This window comes from Anopheles gambiae, chromosome 2 (assembly GCF_943734735.2).
Source record: "Anopheles gambiae chromosome 2, idAnoGambNW_F1_1, whole genome shotgun sequence".
In the NCBI taxonomy this organism is placed as follows: Eukaryota; Metazoa; Arthropoda; class Insecta; order Diptera; family Culicidae; genus Anopheles; species Anopheles gambiae.
In genome coordinates this window covers 97,079,982-97,101,938 of record NC_064601.1, presented here as the reverse complement: position 1 = coordinate 97,101,938, position 21,957 = coordinate 97,079,982, and the positions used below count along the sequence as shown (strand labels likewise).

The following is a 21,957-nucleotide window of genomic DNA, read 5'->3' as shown; positions in this document are numbered from 1 at the left end:
ACGAGCGAGTATCATTGCGAATCGAAGTGAGAAGACTGTTCATCTCACTTAACCGATTTGGGCGTTGTCTCCGAGAAACTCTTCGATTGTTGGTATGAGAGCATCAGTTTAGGAGATTTTTCACGCTACGATAAGATGAGAATAGCAAGAAATGGATAAACAAAGTGTAGATGCCGTATAAAAGTGCGTTCGCTAATGCAGGGGTTTTATCTCAATTATCGAATGTACACAGGTGTACAACAATCGTCTCTTTACGTATCGTGTTATCAAAAGGGTAGTCATGATAAGATATCCGGCATCATCCCCCAATAGCAATAACATTTTTTCAATGTTAAGAATCGATATAATTACAAGTCTTAGGAATTCTGATAGATATTATGAAGAATTCAAAGTTTTCTTTTTTTTTTCTTGACAAGAATAATTGTTGTAGTACCTCGTTGTTGTAGGTCTAAACACATTTCTAAAACAAAACACTAAGCAAATTTTGCAAGGAGGATAGGACCGATAGGATAGAACATCCAACAAAAAGAACGGATCTTTTTTAAAGGTTCGAACTGGAACGGCCAACACTAATTTAGACATACTTTTCCCGGGCTCTCCGCTAGATGGACCTCTCCGCGTAACGATGTTGTATATGAAGTTGTAATGGTATCCAAAAGTTGCTTGAGATTCCTAGAACGGGGCGTGCAGTCAGTGCTCTGCGATATATTTATGGTCCGTCTTCCGTCCAGAACCGAACGTGTCTTGTTCACCATTCTCGTAATGGTTCAAATGTCCGTTTTGGTCCACTTTTCACAGTCTACCCCCTCGCCAGAAGGAGCCGACGTATGTTTACGGCCTCTGGACACGTGAAATGAGTGCAAAGTTTTGGGTGGAAGACCAGCCGCCAGCCCCACGAGAACCCATAAATCAATCGCGAACATATTCATTAAGATAATGAACATAAACGGTTCGCGGGAGTTTGGGTGGCACGATGGTGTGTTAACATCATGCCTGCTTCAGTAAAACGACGGTCCATTTTGCTAGTCCAATCCACTTTTTGTGTGCCTTTTTTCTGTCTCACTTTGAAGCTTAACCTCCAGATAGTTCACGGATTAGATGGTATATGATTCTTGCAGGGCTTACGAATATTTTCGAGACGTTTTTATTGCGAAATAAACCCCTTCGACTGTTTACCAATATGTTTACTATTGAGTAGTACTGGACAGGCGCAATAATACAAATGTTACACCGCTTAGTGCCCTTAATTGTTTTCCCGCCTTTCAAGTGTGCTTGGAAACTCAATGTCGGCTAAAGGATCAATTTAGGGCAATTTTATCAAGCGCTCGGTCAGTCTGTGATGGTGGTATTGCAAGGGATTGGTGTTAATTGTGAATTAATATAGCACCCCATAATCATAGACACAGACACACTCACGGATGGGCAATACGAGCGTTGGGGCATAATTGTTTCGCACCGGTGAAAGTATTTGTTGTGAAAATGGTAACCTAAAATTCGGAATCAATCATTTTCACTTATATATCACTTGCCTTACCACACTTACCTTACAAACACTGAAGCGGCTGGGTGATGAAAAGCGGTTGCAAATTGGTCTTAAGTTTTGTGAAAAAAGGCCGGGAAAATGTTAGTACCTTCTCCGTGGAGCAAGTGAAGCTCAGGTATCGATTTGAGTAATGTGCTTACTCCTCGCAGCACATAATAAAGCTATCAGTAGGCTAAACGTTTCATCATCACCATCTACATGTCCATCGCGCAAACGCCAATTACTCGCCCATTGCTCGGTGCCGCGTTTAAGGGATTTTACGAGTTTGTTAACACCGGAATGGAAACGACGCAACCGGAGTGCAATTGTGCCATTGTGTGAAGCCGTCGAGGAATGCGTTATTTTCTTTGTGGTGGATTAAATCCACACAGCAACAGCGGCTTGCATTCAACGCTTCTTGCAAAGCGTGCTAATGATGTTTGCAGGGTTGACCTCTATAGTTTTTTTTTGCTGTTGGTTGGCAGATTACGACTACACCTCCAGAGCGTGTTGTGTCATTTTTTCGACAGTTGTTTGCTTTATGTTTTTCACTGTCTGAGTGTGTACAATTGTCAATTGTCGTCTTCTTGCCGAGGGGTGTGAAGAAAGCTGAACTATTTCCCAAATTTAATGACTACCTGGCTACTGGAAATGGGAAGGAAAACATCTGTGGAATGTTTTTTATTTGTTTTACGGTCCAAAGAGACAATATACGTTGAGAGGGTGTATTTATTTATTATAAGCTGTCTTCTCATCTGACCTTGCCGGCTGCTGGCTTTTTTGTCTGTTTTGAACGAAATTGTCTCGACGAAAGGATTAGTCTAGAAGACGCCTACAACGAAGAAGTGTGCCACATAAAATGCAATAAATTTTACGATGCTTTAATGGGTTTATTATGGCGATGATGTATTATTGCGCATTCATCATGCTGCGCGGTGTAACAATCATCAACCGCTTCTGAGTGTTGCATAAATACACGCTGTTAGGGACGATTGTAGGAGCGTCTCTTGCCGGTACGTTGCTGCTCAGTACAAATGCCCGTTATGCATGCAAATCAAATGTTCTGTCTGCGTTTTAGAACCTTTACCGCTGGCCAGAACCGTACCTGCGAAGGGGGACCGCTGTGCTACTGTCTATTAGGCAATAGTATGCAATTAGTTCGCATCTTGCCGTTTGCTCCATTTGTACGTTGTGTACCGTTTTTTTCCTGCTCACGAAACCAGCAACTCAAACAGAGACCGTTCAGCCAAATATGAAAAGAATATGATGGTTTTGTTTGGGCGCGCAAATCGAAAAGGGAATGTCCCTTTCCTGTGGCAGCGCACAATTGCGAACTCTCGCCCATTCTCCTCCTCCCAGACGGAAGCAGGGACGGGTTGGCGCTTATATTCCCAGACCAAAACAGGGTTCTGGTGTGAGTCATGCTGCTGCTGCTGTAGCTACTACCGATGCAGATCATCTAGCACGATATAAAGCTACCGCAACAGAACTGGAGCACTGGGGAAGCAAAAAACAAGGGGCTGGGGTGTGTGTATTTTGTTTTTCGTTTTGCGAAACAGTTTGCAAGGGCAATAGGGCACATACATACACACACGCGGGCACAATCGGGTGACAGGGCAATGAGCATTAGCTCGCTGCCCGCACCTATCTCATAATGTGCCGGCGAACATGTTGGCGGTGCGCGATCACCGTTCTTGAACCTTATTAAGCGTTGTTCCGATCAGTCATCGCTGGCTGTTTGCGTGTTTGTAGTCCAAAGTTTGTTAGTTCCGACCGTGCGCTCGCTAAAACATTGCGCGTATTTTGTTGTTGTTGTTGCATTCCCTTTGCTCTTACTCCTGCTGCCGCCCCGAAAGGGAAAGGGAGTGTGTGGAGTCGTTGCGGTGATTTACGGCAACAGCTATTGTTAATTACGGTGCCAACATTCGCGCTCGCGCTGCACCACGAAGTACCACACTGGCATCCGCTCGGGAAGTGTAAATTCTCATTGAACGGAGAAGCGAAGAGAGAGGATAGGAGCTCACGCTGGCAGTAAATCACGCACCAAAAACCACCACGCTGCTGCAACACACAAATCGACAACGGAACTTCTTAACGATGCACTCAAATCGATATTTATGCCGTGAACTAATCGGGCGTCGAGCAGATCTTGATCGCGTGCAGTGAAAGGGGATGGCAGCGTAAAGGGGGTTGGCGATGAAGTGTTTTCCCTTTCGACTAGACGCACTTGAATGCCGTCAAAGGGTAAGGATTGAATGTGGAAGAAAAAGGGATGGAAGATATCTCCTAAAAAGGAAAAATGGGTTAAACTGTTATGTGGGAATTTTTTTCCCCAAATATTTGATTTTTATTGAAATTGATTGACTTAAAAACAAATGAATCATTCAAATGTCAATTGAATTCACAAAAATAGTTGTCTAATACTCTCGTTTAAGTACAATTTACTCACGAGAGAATTTAATCCGACGGTAAACCCTGCCTGTCGTGCAAAAGAGAAAGAAGAGAACATGAGCGAGACAACTAGAGTGGCGCATCTTCAAGCTTAAAGCTCGGTGAAATGGAGCTTTCACGTTCGGTTCAGCTTGAATTCATAGTGGATGGTGGGGCCAAAATATTGACGCATATTCAAACATGCACAATTCTTGTTAATCCATTTATAATAGAGCGATTGAAATGTGACGAATCATAAATTGTTTCAGCAAATGCATATTTCTTTCAGACATAATTTAAACATGACTGAAACATGGTAAGTGTATGGGTTCATGATAAACGTTTGGGAGGCACACTTGCCCCGTGTGTCTTTATAGAGGACGCTGCTGTTGCGAAGGAGAAAGATGGTTTTAAAAATTTGAATTTGATTAGTTAACTGATTTATATTCTTTCTTCATACGGTTCTACATACAGGGTTTTCAATGATATTATTGACATGTTCAGCGAGTTGTTGATTCGTTCGGGCATATAATTGACACTTTCAGCTAGATATTGAATTGTTCGGAAGCAGGCGTTGACAAGTTCGGCGATACTATAGAGCTGTCACTTTCGTATCCCTTAGACTGCAGCTTGGATCATTCTCATCAGAAGGTAAACAAACGGTTTTCGTAAAAATATGTTTGTTTTAACTAATTCATGAATTAAACAGCTTGGGGAATGATTATTAGCTACTTTTAGGACTTTTCAGAATGAAAAATTGAACCCTGCGGCACAGTGTGTAAACAAAACAAATGACAACACTACAGAATTGCTGAACTTGTCAACGCCTGCTTACGAACAATTCAATATCTCGCTGAAAGTGTCAATTATATGCCCGAACGAATCAACAACTCGCTGAACATGTCAATAATATCATTGAAACCCCTGTAATGTCTTTAATTTTCTTTACCAAATATTTTTTTAGTCTGATTTGTTATAGTTATGTTCGTATTGACATGTTATTTTCAATATGTTTTGTCCATTCTTGTTTCATTATTCGTTTCTAAAAATATTTATCAGTGTTTTCAATGCAGTGACTTTTTAAAATATGGTTATTTCAATATTTATTCATCTTCTTCATCAATTGGATCATTTATTTTCAATTTTTATTGCTTACTTATCAAATCATATTTGTACCCTCACCCTATTTTTTTTTCTCTAATGTGTTATTTTTAACTTAATTTCGTTTTACATAGACTTATATGCTACAGATAATATTTAGTTTTATAAAATCTGCTTTTCACATGTATTTATTGCTTTGCTCGATGGAAAATTTAATTATCAATGTTCTTAACACTTGCGGACATCTTAAATACTGCTTAATTAAACGCGTTTGTGCAATGCAACTGTTGTGAATTATGAGTAACTACCGCCGTGTACTCACCCCTGGGTGGGATATATGTATGATTCGACAATTATCGGCACGTCGTCGCCTCGATTTGAATGCAACATTGTCGGCGCAAAGGGCATTTGGAGAGCCAGCCCGGCCCGGCTCATAATTGGCAACCTGGAAGCCCTCAAAACCTCCCTCCCTCGCGCATATATTGCGGGAAGGTTTGAGAATCAATTTGATCTTCACCGGTCCCAGCTGGCGGGGCGCGCACGTTAGTCATATTACCGCGGTTGGTGGTGGGCTGGTCGTGTGCTGATGGCGACGGTGAGCAGTCAATAAATTATGCCATTTCGAATCCGAAACCGAAAACACCGAATCCGGCAATCGATGGTGGTGGCCTCGGTGCAACGAGACAAAACAAAACAAAAGTGGATCGCGTAATGTTTCACCACCTTTTTTTTCCGCCGCCATACTACTAGACCCAGACACGCTAGACCCGATCGATCACGATCACGACGCGATGCAAAGAGAGACAGAAAAAAAACTTCCCTAAGGAGCGCAAGTCCGTGCAGTACGGGGTTTTTGTTTTTCGTCACCGAAGCGAGGAGGAGCATTTTGGGCACCGTTTCCTGGTTTAGTTTCCCCCTTCCCCTCCTTCTCCTTGAGACGAATTCGCTCTTTTGTGGCCCGCTCGATGGGTGGGTTTTTGCGTTGCGAGCGGGTCAAATCTGTGGATGCATAAACCGATGCAATTATGCACCTACTGCAGTGCACACGCCGCGCTCCCTGTTACTACTTTCCCTCCGTGAGTCTTGTGTAGTATCCGCACTCCGAGCATCTCACCTCGCGCGGTTTCGTCCCAACGATGCTCTGCGGTTTACCGTTTGCGATCGAGATGATCTTTCTCTGCTGGCCCGGCTCCTGACAGCCATTGTGAGAGTGTTTCCATGCTGGCGCAGGAGCTGGCGTACGGAAAGAATGCAGCCAGCCCCTTCCCATTTCCTTTTGGCGGTGAGGGGAAAGGTGCATGTAAACTGTGTCAATCGCGGGAGTCAATGCGCAAACATCATATTTACCGCGCACAGACCGAGTCGTCGATTCGCGCGTCGCCGTCATGCGCCCCGTGACATGGTCGTGGCGCGTTTGGCACATCTTCGACGCAACGCGCGCGCGCGGGCCTGTTGCGGCATTTACACATGCTAACGAGCAGGCGATGGACACCGGACGCCGGAGACTGTCAGGCTGTACATTTGTCACGGCAGCGGGTCGGTAGCCTCTGTTTGGCGTCCGCTGACAGCAACACCGAGCAACATTCTTGTCTCGGTGCGTGTATCTTCGTTTGTCAATATATGACGGATCCTAACGAATTGCCGTTGTTAGGTGCAGCCCGCGCGTCTCTCATTGTTGCCGGCTGGCAGAAGAATAGCGTACACACGGTAGCGTATTGCCATTGCCGAGCTGCTGCTGATGGGTTTTGCGACAAAATGCAAATTTTCCACTGTTGAAATGGCGAGGGAAGACACACAAACTGCACGCACAGGACAATAGCTTCTAGCAGCAACGTCCGGACGGATGAAAAGTGAAAGCGGCCACAAGATGTGGCTTAGAATGGTCAGCATGATTAGCTGCGCGCAATACCGCAAGCTCGAGCCGATCGGATATTGTTATTGGGAACGCAATATTGTGTGTGTCAAGTGATGGATGTGGTTTATGTTTGCTTTGTCTTACAAAAGTCACCGTTGCAGATGACAATAGGGATGACTTTTTCATTCGATTGTGCGATTGCCATAGGTGCTAGGAGGTTAAAGGAATAGCTGTACAACAATGTTTTGCTCATTATGTGGATGCAAATTGCAATCAGTTGATGCATGAAACCATTTATTTTATTTTTACAACAGTTGTCTGAATAGTTGTCAATAGCGTAAGGTCAATAAAACATGCAAAATGAAAGATGTCTTTGAAAATAACATATTTCTGTCCATCTTAAATGCTGTAATGACCAGTAAGAGCTGTTATAAATTATTAAAATGTAATAAGATAGAGTTGTATTGTTAAAAACAGCTTTTGAATGTAATTGGCTTAAAAAAGCTAAGTTATGTCTTTAGGCGTTTGTTATTATTTTTTTCTTATTTATATTTTTATTTTTCCATTTCATATTATTTGTTTGACTGTCATTCTTGTATTTTACTATTTTAATACAATATTTAAATTACTTTAATCACTCTTTTATCTTTGTTTACTCATTAATCAGTTATTTCTTTATGTTTTTGATGTTTCATTATTTTCCTATCCTATCCTCCTGTTTTTTATCATTTGTTAATCTTTTTTGTTTGTTTGATGATTGCTGCTAGGTTTATTTTAACTTTTTCTAACTTTTTCTAGGTAAATGCTCTTTTTTCAAAAACATTTTTGATCGATGTAAATTAACATTTAAACTAAAAAAACAGGCATGATTTCCAAACGAGAACTCTTAAATCTGAAAATAGTCAGCTAAAGCTACAAATCAAGCATACAACTGAAGTAACCGTTAGCAAGAGCGCCAACCGACAATTAATCCGTGAAAACTCTGTAAGTACGATATGAAATATGATCGTAAAAAGAAAATTGTAGCTTCAATAAAAAAACCCGCATCTAACCACCGTTTGCGACCGGAGAAAGGAAATCCCGTACTTTATTTGTATCATATTTTGCTCGATTTACCTTCTGCCGGCCAGCGTCGTTGGGAACATGCAGTCCCAAAGATCCGGTTGCGAGCGAACAGGGGGGGGGTGAACTTTATGATCGGCACACCAATTGACAGATCCTAATGGATTCGTGTGCGTAAAAGTAGGTTTGAAGGTTATCCTGGCAACGGTCACTCGGCATCCCCCCCATCCCCAATGGCTTCCTTTTTTCCTTTCTCGACTGGGGTCATTAAAATGTAGAACAAACTATCGCTTTCCACTCGCATGAAGGAGCCGGCGGCATGGTAGTGCAGTCGTTGGTGCAGCAGCTGCAGTTCGTTGCGCCACGTGAACCCATCATCGGGCACACTGGGGCACCCGGATTGCCGGGCGGTGATGTCCCCTTGGTTTTGCTTCCCGGCGAGCGCACGCTGGAAGCTTTCCGCGCACTATCGACGACGGTAATTCACGCTCGGAGTGTGCGCTCCCGCCGCAAGATCTCCTTGTGCGCCTGTCCGATTCCGATCATTTATTATCGCCGGTGTGTCGGGGTGCCAGATAGAGTGCAATCGGTGGCGAGATTGGGTTTTCAGGATATTTTCGCTTTTTTTTATTCGTAGCAAATATCCTACCCACTCCACAGCTACTGTCGCTTTTCTTGCGAGGGTTTTATTTTCGCACAGACATTCGGCAGCAAATGGCGCGGTAGGGCCATGCTCCAAACCTCACTTTTGCTGCCCCCCTTACACGTGTTTGTAGGAGCATGGCGTGGTGGTGCCATTGACTCATTTCTCCCGTGGTGCGCCGACTGAGTCTGGGAAAAGGTTTTGTGATGCTGGCCGGAACTGGCCATAACTCACTGTGTGTGTGCGCGCGCGCGCGTATCGTTAATGCATTTTTGGTGCCACTGCCGCTGTACGATCTCGCGCCACCTTTGGCACCGACGGGGGGGAGTCTGGTAGGCTGAAAAGGGCCGAACAAACAATCTGAAGCAAGGCTCCTGCCGCACGTTCAGTCCCTCCCGTGCCAGTTCGGTTGTGCCAGATGAGAGACAATGAGGCGCAACCGGGGGCCGAAGAATCGCTCGAACCCAAACATACCGTCGCCGAACCGTTCGCTCATCGTTCATTCATCATTAGATGGCCTAGATTTATGCGCTGCAACCCGTTTGGCTGCGAACTGTACCGCGCGATGGGTGAAAGTGGTAAAGGTATTACGAAGGGCACCTCAATCGATACCTCGGTGTCGTCGGGTGGTGATTATTTTTATCTCGAACGTGGTCGTTCGTTGCGTTTCGAGTACGCTAAGACACAATGTTTGGGGTTTTCATTACGAACATGGGGTTTCGTTGTGTGCACGTATGCAGTTTTGTCGGTAGTGTTTCAGTGAAATTGATTGTCCGAATTGAAAAAAATGGATTCGTAAAACAGTAATTAAAGAGCTTAGATGATATCGTCTTTCAGTATTTGTAAGCAAGTGAGTGAGCTTAAGAAGAAAAGTGGTGTGCTAATTGAAATGGAAATGGATAATACAAAGAAAACGATTAATTTTCCACAGCAATGACTATTCTTATTGACAAATAGTGTTTAACAGTAGTTTTAATTGTTCATTTTAGCAGTATCATCTTGATTACTGGATCCAATCCGGTTCGAAGGACCAAAAACAGAAACACATGTGGAACTATTTCAAATCCGGTTCGAAGGACCAAAACAGTAATGAGTTAATCGAGAAGTGATTTTGGTTGTGATAGTCTGGTAGTCTTGGGTGTGATAGTATGAATATATTGATTTGTACATATCGTTAAAATATAAAATATGTGTTCAGTTTTGGTAACATTTTTGAACGTTTAAATAAAGAAAATGTTAAGAACAAAAAATGCAATTTTGAACGATATGAAAAAGTGATGATTTCATTTGAGGTGTAAAAAAAGCAAACCAAAGTTAGCATTTTCCGTTTTTTTTTGTATCTGAGTTTGTACAGCGGGAGGTCTTACAGTCGTCTATGCTGAGATGAGGTTTCCTTTCGCTAGAACCAAATCGTGTCCACATACTAAACTCAGACTAGCGATCGTAGATCCAGGAATCTGAAGCACATAGGCTGAATCTAGTCCTCCAACTTATCTCCAGTTGGATATGCCCATCTTAAAGCCAGTGTTAGTTCTACCGTCAACCCAGCCTAAGCATGTCAGCTTGATTTTTTCCTTTTGTCCGTTGCATACAGGAATTCATCGGAGCAGCCATACATCCCGGTCTCTTGGCAAGCATCCAGTGCGCTCTGCCGATCGTCTAGATCGAAACGTCGACGTCTCGCCTAACCTCGTTATCATTTTAAAACCATAAAGAGGCTTATGACGTGCATGTTGAAAACGAAGTTTCCGCCGAACCCTCCCGTCGCGAGCGGTACCATGCGGAGCTTTCGATTTTCCGCGCACGATTGGGAAATCGTGAGAATAGAATTGAAAGTGAAAAACCGGAATGCAGTGGGACCACAACCACACACGCTATGCTGGCGTTGGACAATGGGCGTTTCTATTCTCGTTTGACAGCGCCTAGGCAGAAAGAGGGAAAGGAAAATAGTTTTATATTTATGAGTTCTTTTCTAACTTAATTTATTCTGCAGAAAGGTGGTTATAAAATAATCCTAAAAGAAATTACTCGGTAGTTTAGGTATATCTTGGAAGGTTACTGCTAACTGTTCGCTTCGTTGGCTGCTGGATAATGCAACTCCTTTTAATCATACCATAAACGCTAACCACCGATCCCACGGATGGATGCTTTACGGGCAAAAGTCGTAAGCCGTCGGGTTGGCGCGTGTGTCTGTCAATTGTCAGAATTAGAAATCTTCGCAGTTGGCAGACGGGGTTGGCACACGCGGTTGTCAGTTTTGTTGTTGCATGGGAGTTTCCCGATCCGGACGCGCCGGACCGATCCAGAACCTACCCGGCCTATCAATGGTGCAGCGACTCATTTCTGCTGACAGTAGAAGGAAAAGTGAAAAAAAGCCACGACGCAAGGTATCGTTGCATCTCGACCGACTCGGGAGCTCTGCTGGTTGCGTTGCGCTTTTGTCAAAGGAAAACAATAATTCATGTCATGTGCTGCCAGGGCGCGCGGATCAGGCTCGGTGACACACCGTTCCGCTCGGACACACGCTCCTCGGACACATCGGGCTGGGTGACATTGGATTTCGCTTTTACTCCTGCTGCTCATGTTACGTTTGGGTAGCGAAGCGTGCGGTGAATTTTAAATAGAACCGTACCGCTTGACCTTTTGCGGGAGGATTTTCTTGTGGCGAGATTTATGGCTTTAAAATGCTCAATATAGCAATTTAAACTGGTTCGTTCATTTTGCAATAGAAAACTAATGCAAACTTTGCAAGGAGTTAAAGTTTTCTGCGAATAAAAACAAACAAAACATTAACAGCTCAATAAATCTCCAACTCTCGCTCAATTTCCCCCAATTCTTGCGAGGCGCTGATATAAATTCATAAATCATTTTACTGGAAGTTTTCCCGGACCAAACCAACCTCACATAGTTACCCAACAACAGCGCACTAAACAACTAGTGTAAAAAAGGGCAAAAAACAAAAAAATCGTGCCGATAATTTTACTTTCGCGACAGTCATCCTGGCACCGGCGGCAAACACATTAACGTAAGCCCACACACCCGGCAGCCCCAGGGCGAATCCACCGTGCACGCCTGTGGGTGGTGAATATCGAGCAAATATAGAACCGAATTATCTTTCCCCATCGAAATGACAACCGTCGTTAAGGGAAGCGGGTGTCGTTGTGGTTTTGCACGGGTTGGTGAGGTGGAAGGAAATTCCATGAGTAACACACTAACCTTCAAAGCCTGTGTTCGGTTTTCCCGCGGTTAAAGCTCCGGGAAGACAAAAATCCTGAAACTGACAGTCGGTCCTGCTGACTGTTATCTTAAGTCCTTCAATCTTGCTCGCGCTCTTGCATGCTCTCTGTTTACGTAAGATAGCTTGTCTTGGATCTTAACACCACTCCCAAACTGCTGCTCTCCATAATAAAAGCGGTTTCCAGCGGTTTTCCAGCGGGAATGAGGGATTTAATTAAAAAGCCCACAATCTTAAGCATTCCAATGTTTGTGTTTTCTTTTTACCTCGCGCTGCCGTTGCGACTGCGCACTCTTTTTCCCCGCTCGGAGTGGAAAGCTTTTACGTGGAAAGCTTTCACCGTCTGTCATGTCATGTTTTCCATCGGTGGGGCAAAACCCAAAACAGAACGGTTTGTGTTGGGAAAGCCTCTCGGCGGTGCAAGTCAAAATTGCTGTTACCGGTATTTTTCTCTCCTCCGCTCTGGTTGTGTTTCTGGGTTACCTAAGCGTAGCCGAAATGAAGGATTTAATAATTCTCCAACAGAACTGTTCAGAGTTTGGCAAGTGTTGATTGAAGCATTGATTTTTAAAAAAGTAATTTTGTTATTAGATTGTGTCAAACAAGTGTCACTGTTTGAATGTGAGAGTGGGAGAGTGTTGGAAACGGGAGTGGAGAGCGAGAATCTGATCGACCTCTAAACGTTATCAGCAAGCAAGGAAAAACGGGTAGGAAAAAAAACAGTAAAGCAAAAGAAACCGTGTTGTATCGTGTGCTTATTTTTCTGCTTATATTTTGCGTGGGATTTTTGATAAGGTCACGTCTTTGACAAAACACTTAAGAAACAATTCGTGTGTTGTTCACCAGGTGCTGTTGGTAGACAGTGGAGAGCGCTTTAAGGAGTGGTGACATGGTGCGTTATATATTACTGTGAACGTAAGGAAGGATTTTACAAGGTTTATTAAAGAAAACGGATAAATAGAGTTTTTTTCCATCATGCTCCATCACAAGTATACCGCAATGTGTATAGTAATGAGTCCCGCTGGTACAGACATGCAAAACCTGATGGTAGTGTGTTGTTGGTGGACGGTCTGACACACCTTTCCTCGGCCACGGTGGAATAATTTCAATTTATTGCGTATTTTGCGTGACGTCGGTAGCAGCAGCTCGTTGGTGGCTTGGGCTAGGGTTGCCCAGCTCCCCAGCACACACACACAGCTCGTTGTAGTTGGTTGGTGAATTAGTGAAGCTAGTGAAGGAGTTTATTGCAAAACATTCCAGTTGTGTTTGCCTGCCAACCGCGCACCAGTGGGCGGGTGTCCTGTGGCAGGATCTTGTGGTGCAGCAGTGGTTTGCGAAGAATAGGGCCGCGACAACAAAGCGTAGCCAACATTGTAGCCGACTTCTGTTTTGGAGCGGGCTTCTTCGTCCTACATTGTGCGGAGGAAAAAAAGGGCGAATCCTTAGTGTGTGCCTGAGTGATGTTTCTATACGTTTGCAGCCAGTGGTGTGTTTGTGTTTTTGATTGTAGAGTATAACAGATTATAAGCAAGATAAACGAAAAGAAAGCGCAACAATGTTGATTAATGCGTGTATGGAAGAATGATCCTTGAATGATAGTGTTGGGCGTGTTGGTGAAAGTTCGTAGCAAGTGACGTGGAGAAAAGCAAATAAAAATCGTTTTCCGTCGGGCGTTAATGCTCGAGCGCGGTGTGCTGTTGCCGACGTAAGCAGTGCCTGACGAAGTTTTAAGCATACAGGTTTAACCGAGGATTAGATTAGGTACATATTTGATGCTAAACAAGTTTCAGTTTGTTTGTTTGCTAATTTTAGAAACATTTGTTAGTTATTTTATTGATGAATGAATGAACAAAAATATTATTATCTTTTTCTTTTAAACACCTGAACCTACGTAAAAAAGCTTATATTAAATTATCATGTACATAAACTGTTCTACATATTGTACACAAATAAGAGAAATGCTTTATTTTTGCAAGGCAATAGTGTAATAAGAACAAATCTTTCTATTCTAAAGAGATGTATATGAACTCTTAATAATTGTCATCACAGTAAAAAGTAAAGTAAAAGTAAAGCAAAAACTAGAACAACCACACTTCAAAAGCCGTACTTCAATCAAGCAGCCATAACAAGCACGCCTAAAGTTATGCAGCGTGTGTAGGTTTGGAGTGTGTCCAGCACAGGGATGATTGCACAACCGTTTTGGGCATAGTTCACCGCCGGCGTGCAAAGTTCACCGGGCCGAACAGAAAACCACGAAAGTTTTTAAAGCTTTCCACTCGCACACCTGCCTACTAAGCTTCCCAGGGCAAAGGAGGAAAAGCGGTAGGCGGCAGAGCGAAGGAGAGTGGCAATTGCTGTGTCCCTGTCTCCAACAGTGCGGTAAATCGTTCCTACACACGTGAACCATTTTTCACGTTGCTGTTTCGTTGTTGTCTTTTCTTCCGCCTACCCCAGAGCCTCCTTTCGCGTACACCCTTACTTACCATCTTAAAGTTGTTCCCCCGGGGACGTTGGCAGTGTATTCTTCGCGCCTTGAATACAAAACTGAACACAACCCCGGCAAAAGGTGTATTGTTGTTGAATATTGAATTAAAATGGCTTCTGGTCGTTTGTTTTGCTAAAGCTGCTCCGCTCTCTCTCTCTCTCTCGAAAAGGGACGACGCCCGTGTTCTATGTGGGAGATCTATTTTCGGTTGCGCCTCGGCTCAGGTGCCCGCACTTGCCGGCTGGGAAGTTTATCCAATGTGGTTCTGCAGCATTCCAATCGGTAAAACGGAAGGTTTGATTATAACCCATCAGCAAGATTGGATTGTTAAAATATGTATTTTGCTATATTGGAAAGCGAATTGGGTTGGAAGAAGAAAGTTGTCCATGTTTCGATGCGGGAGCACTTTGTCTTGATCTGTGCTCACTTCATCATATATTATTACTTTACAACTGTGCATGTTAATAATGCGTGAATGACTCATCACTCTATTGAATGCAACTTAGGTTTAATCGTAGCCATTCATTCGCAGTGAACAAAAGCGTCCGTTTATGAGCAATGAGGGAGAGAGGGAGCATTATAATGACGCAAGTCAGGAAACAATTGCACACAATACGACTGGGAAATGGGCAAGGAGTGAGTGTCCGAGTGTTGCATGATACATGCACAAAAGGGAAACGGAACACAAAAAGAGTCCTTGAAATTCCTAGAATACGATTATAATAGTGATTGCATGTCGTTACAGCAGATTTTTGTTGTTTTATTTGCTTAGCCATAGCGAGAACTCGAACAGGAAGGTCGAACTAGAATGGTGGCGCAGGAATGGAATGTATGTCAATGGACTAGACGGTGTCCTTGTATAATTATGACATTAGTTGTGGTGTGTCTTTTATAAGGATGTAGTTTTTAATTCCTCTTTAATTATTCTTGCATTTATTTGTTTATGAAGACTTTGGAACGATTGGTCTCATTCGCCTCTTTAAATCAGCCTAAATCTAATCTTAATGTCAAACATTCTTCTTTGCAAGCCATTTGTGGCAATTATCACATACCGTGTAGTCCCGCTATACTTAAAATGCTATCCGTTGATTTTATTGAAAATGTTTATCTAGTATACTTGTAGTTTTCGTTCTATTTCTGTTAAAAAGGATAGTGTAGTTGTCAGTTGATGCGTTCCTCAGTATATCCATGTTATTCGTATCAAAATAGTATAACAACATATAGCCCACAGAGATACGGGATTACGGGCTTTCTCCAGGTAGAATTTGGGGCATTGAAATCGTCTAGAATTATTGCTGTTTAAATTTGATATGGATATTATTTCTTGTATAGCGACTATTGCTGGGCTATGACGGGTTATCCCAATTTTTAGTTCATCAGAGTTACGGAGTTAGTCATGTTCGTGATATTCCAGGACATGACAAACAAAAGAATATTATTATTTACAGGATAGAAACTGAAGAATAAACATTTGTAGTTGTTCAGAAAGAAGACGGGGCGTGTGTGGTCATTGTGGTTTAGAAGTTTTCTTTCTCTCTGATTTCCTCAATTCTATGAAAAGGACAGTATCAGGTGGAAGAAGGGGCTTCTCAGAGTTGGGAGGATCGGAAAAAGAATGGATAAAAATGGGAGACAAAGAGGATTTTTAGATGGAGGGTTGCATACAAAAAATGTTACATAAAAATGAAGTTCATACGATTTATTTTCAACCTTCATCGCAATCATTCTAAAAGGAAATGAAAGTCTGTTGCTTCACTTCCGCTGCTTTTTCAGCGTTGAATTTCTCCCCTCCTTGGGGGCATATCACCACACCCCTTTAATACCTGCCAGGCATAAACCAACCGGCCGGCGGCAGAACGGTCGCGGCGTGGGCTCTAGGGCGTTCTCCTAAGGGACCCGAAAGTAATTTAACTGTCTGTCGACGATTGCAATCGCGCACAGAACACCGCCCGTCATCGTCTTCGTTTTGCACTGGAATGCAAACCTGGTGAACCTGGTGCAGTTGGTATTGCACATCCTGCAGCGTCTAGACTAGCGTCGTTCGGCACAGAAAATCGATGCACCCTGGAGTCAACCTGTCCCTGGCGGCGGGAACGCAGAACGGGAAGCAACCGAGCATAGACAGGGAGAGTGTAAGGTTTTAATCTTTCCAACGTCCCACGGACCGAACCTACCGCAACATGCACCGGCTTGACCCAGAAGGGGGTCGGAGCACGTTGTCCGAGCTGGTCGGGTAATTCTATTATGTCGCTTTTCGCCAAGCGACGTTCGTTCGCAAGGCCGATGACATTGTGCCGCTGGTCCGAGCAGTGGTGCACGGGAAATGGCGCGCGCGCTCCAGAACAAGAACAGCAAGGACCCATGGCAGAGGTGTTGTCCTAGGCTGTGCAATAGCAAAAAGTGCACACAGACACACCTCTAGCACAGGGGTGAATGTACCGAAACCGGGCGCACAAAGCCGTTCAGTATATCACTGTGTCGACAGTTTAAATATGGCCGTTGTTTTCGGGGTAGTTTACTTAGCACCGGGTGTTCTGGTGGGGCTTTTGGGTTGCAGTTCGCCTGGCCCACAGCGGGATGTGCGTTTTGTGCCGGCGAATAAATCATGCCTCGGTATGGAACGGAAAATGGTTTAATTTTAACTTTGTGTGCTTCATTAGGGAGAAAAAACGAGCGATGTGAAGCGTTTGATTTATGATGGTTTTAGTAACACTTTTGCGTAGATAGTAGCCGGCAAATGGGATTAAAAGCTGATGGTAGCGAAAAGCTCGGTACTGGTTTGTAATTAAGCGAAGCCTTTATGAGAAGTTGGTTCTATATTTAATTATCACTGCACTGCGCTAATGCACCGAACAATGAGAAGAATAGTGGGGAACTATACATTTGGAATTAAATTCAAATCAAAAGGGTTTATTAGCAATGGTTTGGAAAGAACATTTCATTATGATCGTTTTCATACATTTGATATTGGTTATAATTAAATTATTGCCGTCAAAAATAGGTCTTACTTTGAGGTGTTTGTTGAGATCAATGGGAAAAGCGCAATAATATATCTGTTTGTATACTTGAAAGGTTCAAAAAGTATAAACTCTATCCAATTAAGTAAGAATAAAACACTATTTTGTGTATACGAAAGTTCAATTTTATATGCAAATTTAATGTTTTCTTTCCCTAAGCATCATCAACTTCTAGATTCGGACGAAGACAAAGATGCTTGATTGCGATCAGCAAGTTGGTGATGAAACTCACTTAACGTCCCCATCAACATCGTTGGTGGTCTATGATACGCTCGGTACGAATCTTAAGTCATCGACTGTGAAGCATCATTACTGCTTTCCTTTCCCCTTCTCAGTATGGCTCTGATGAGCTTTTCATCTTCAGCAGCTAGCAGTGAGAGGGCACGCGAACGAACCCTCAGCCCGGGACAGCAGCACCACCAGCACAACCATTAACATATGTTAATTCGGGTAGTTATTGGCAGTTTTAAAAGCGATGCTAGTTTTCGCTTATTTGTTTCACGTTGTATGGGATCGGTTTTTGTAGCTTGTACGACACACGAAGACATTGTAGGAGCAGGCAAGACGACAGTCTGTGTGCACCCGGCTTCCCGATTAAGGGAAGGATATAAAAGTTTATGAAAATTTCGTGAGCGAATTTTGCGCGTTCGGAAGCGCACTCAGTTGGGCATGACTAGACCGGAGTTGTAGTTGGAATCATTTCACTCCGTCTTGCGGTTGCTGGTGGCGGGCTTCGCTCGGCTATTGATGGTTAACCAGCGCCACCATTCTGGTGGACAGTTCGTGCACGATTTCGCAAAGATAGTGGCAGAGGAAATATGATAGAGTGAAGTGAATTACCCGAAAAAGATACAGCAAAAGATAAGAGCCGTGTTTTTAGTGTGTTTGGTCGGTTGTTGCATAGTTCCACAATAATGGGTACATTTGTTTCGGTGGACGTTAAGCGAAATTCAATTAGACTTTTAATGACTGAAACAGAAAGCGAAAACCTATTGTGCACATGGGGGAAAAAAGGAAACTATTTCAGTACGATAAACTATCTTAAGTACTCCTATACACATTCGCCGAAGTTTAACACAAGAAACGAAAGACCAGCCTTTCCAAAACAAGTACGGTAACGCACAAAAACATAGGTTACTGATTCCTTATCAACCTCCATGTTTCTCCAACCAAACGCGAAAATTAATTAAAAATATAAAAGTTCAGTCGCAACATTAACCCAGCGCAGCATTCGTTACGGTTTCGGGGAAGCAAGGGAGCACGGTTTCTATTAAGATTTTCGATACTCATCGCTTATCCTCACACACATCTCACTAACCTCGCGACATCCAGTCATAATATTAGAAGGAGGAAGAGAAAAAAGCGAACGACCCGTAACCCGTTTGTACTTGGCTTTTTTTTGGGTCGAAGCCGGGGCTTTGGAGTTGACTACTTGGCGAGGAGGTAAGAGCGAAAAATTATGCCTTAACCTCAGCGGTCACCGTACAGAAGACTCCCGGATAATGACCGAGCGCATGGTGGCTTGAGTGTGTGGGTATGGAAGGAGAAGACCTTCGTTTAACCCCCCTCGGTAGCTTCTATTCACCCCCAAACCGTGGACAGGAAAGGCAGCGATGGCCCCGTTTGTGCCAGTTTCCGTCTGACGTCATCGGGCAACTTTGCCAACAACGCCAATCGCTTCCGTGTAGGTCCCGTGTAGTAACCTATAGTATCGCAACAAAATATGGATATGAATGAATGGCAAAACACATTTTCGTTTGGTTTCACTTTCCTCAATACGCCTGAAGTATCAGATAGGTTATGGGTCCCCCGCACAAATACTCCCCCTTTTGTGAGGGGACACGAAGGGGACGTGAATTGATGGTAAAATTTCGTTTTCTGCCGCCAGCGAAACGTTCTCGATCGTTTCGATTTGGTTCTTTTTTGTGTACATCGTCGAAGGTTTTTTCTGTTGCGCTCCGGGAGCATATGTTATCCCACAGGCCACAGCATACTTCCGATCGTCTAATGTGCTTCACGACTTTGCCAACCATCCAGCAATGGGTTTTTCGCTTGCTAAAAACGTTGCACCAGAGGAATATGCTACTTTTTATCGCGATTTTGTCTTACTCGGCTTTATGACGATCGATGCCAGTGGGTGCCTGGGTTTTCTGTTGTTTTAGGGTCGGTAGAGAGGTGGTCTTATGGGTGCAGATGTGCGACCAAAGTGTACGGTAGGGTGATCGCCGGTGAGGAAACGGGGCAACGATCTCGGGAATGGAACAAGGGGGAGGTTAGCAACCTGCGGCTTTTTGCTCTTTGTCTGTCTGCCACACTTTGCCCTCTGTCCTGGAAGATCGCTGCCTCCCTACACATGGTGGGATGACGACTCCCAGTGGTTGCGGAGTGTGTCCCAATCGGTCTTGCCGCAGTGCCGCTATGGTACTCGTAGTAGTTTCAGTGCTACAGATGAGGGGCAGAAAGGAGTGCGAAAGGATGGTGGAATAGAAATAAAAACGCTTTGCGAAAAGAAATTAAATTACTTTCCTCCCTTTCGGCTGTAATGCAACATCCACTCCAATCGATGCTGATCGATGTGAAAAGCCTTCGCGGGGCAATTCGCTCGTCCGGAGGATCGATCGGGCAGGAATGCCACCGTAGGGTCCGATGGTTTACTGATGATTACTGTCATATTATTGTGAGAGATTAGGGCGGCTATTCAAATAAATGACTTCCTTTCGGGAATCGTTCCGATCTGTCTCACCCCGCACCCCTTGGGGTGCGGGTCGAAATGCCACGGAGTTCCATTTGGCGGATTCAACTCAATCGTTCGCGTGCTGACCTGGGACACCAAATTTGGAACGACGTACGGGGAAAACGGTCCGGTTTAGCCGTTTAAGGAAACGCGTGTGCGTGCCTTTAGATTTGGCGAGGGAGAGAGTGAATTTGTTTGTGCGCTGGCTAATCAGATTCATTGTCAATAATGCGTGCATTGGAATCGTTACAGATTGGTTAATTTGTTATGTTTTATTGGAAGAGAAGGGAGTGAAAAAAGAAAGTAACAACGTTTGTTATTGTGTTGAGAATGTGTGTTTAGTTTGAAAGAAAATTGGTGTCTGAAGTCCAACTCGAAACTACAATCAATACCTGTAGTATACATTTTTGATATTCGAACAATTGCTTAACAAACATCTTCATCTTGAACATTTTCACTATCTCACTACTGGCTTGTAAACTGGTTCTTGAATCTGCATTCTGTTCTCCCATACCTTTCCAACAAAACCAGCTCTTACCGATACGACCTGACGGTACCCCGTCAGTGTCTGGAATCGGTCCACCCGATCCCGCGTACAAGATGTAGGAAAAAACCGATCGCAATCTCTGAAGTCTGAAGAAGGTGTACCGAGCTAGCGTAGGCAGAACATCGATCGCTTTACCCACTCACCACTCATCCCGGTACCGGTTCGAGGGCCGCTTTCGCATCGTTTCGGGCGATATTTATCGAGCGCGATTAGTAATTAATTAGTTGCGCTTTATGTCATACAAGATTGTGCTGTTAATTGCTAGGACAAGTGAGAACAGCGCTTGGTCGTGTGTTTGTGTGGATTGTATCGGCCAGTGACGGGTTACGGGATTGGACAGTAGCCGTATTTATGACTTCCTGGCGGTTTATTCTCTGTGATATATCCCATTCCAATGTTCCACTGGGTTTTGAGCACTGGGAACTGGGTTTCGAATTGGAGCAAGCAGGAAGAGGGATGGAAAAATTGATTTTGTCACGATTCAGTTCTTCACCAAGTGGCGGTGAATGATAGTGTGTCTTGGGAAGACGTGACTATTCGCGAAGAGGATATTATTGGGTCACTGGTAGATGAACTCATTAGAAGTTCGTTGGTCTTTTATTGGCGTCTGTATTTCGATGAACGGTGTATGTAGAACGTTAAACAGCAGGAATTTCATGATAAGAGAGTATCGTGGGTATGAACTTTAATTGGAACGTAACATATTCGACTTCATTGACATTCAAAACGGTTTGTTACGTGCAATTCTGTCATGTTAGTCGTTTTTAAAGAGTTATATTTTGTTCTATTAATTTATTCAAGCGGAAGAAATACCAAATATCATCAATTTATTGTAATTACGCAATACAAAATGTGTAATATTCCTACCTGTGATACTTAGCCTGTAATCGTTATTCATTTGATACAGGACATTCCATGATTAAGTATCATTTGTTTTCCCGTATTGACTAATGATTTGGTTGGTTGGCGGCACCCGTGTATCTCTCTTTACATCTGGGATCTGGTGTTTGCTTCTGGTGGCGAATCCCATCCCCCAGGATAGCTTTTCTGCTAAACCAGCTACATTTTCTTTGCGCGGTTTGAATGTCTGAGAAGCCTTCTTACTTCCCTCATTCCTTGCCATAGCCTTCCTTGTAGCATAGCGGGAATGCCGGGAGACCTGCACGAAATAAAACCCGCACAAATTACCCGCTGGTACAGCACAGCAATACAGGCCGTATAGTGTGTGCGCTACTGCCGCTCCAAAACATTTCACTGTACCATGCGTGTTACACCGCCTGAGCACTTGGGTTGGAGGTTTTGCTGGTGCCAACTGTTACCCTTCCA

General features: G+C 43.7%; 1 protein-coding gene across 6 annotated transcripts in view; it reads left to right on the top strand.

Moving 5' to 3' along the window:
* Positions 1 to 21,957, top strand: part of LOC1276854 (uncharacterized) — a 276,309-nt gene that overhangs the window by 15,711 nt on the left and 238,641 nt on the right. The gene's annotated exons all lie outside the window — the stretch shown is intronic.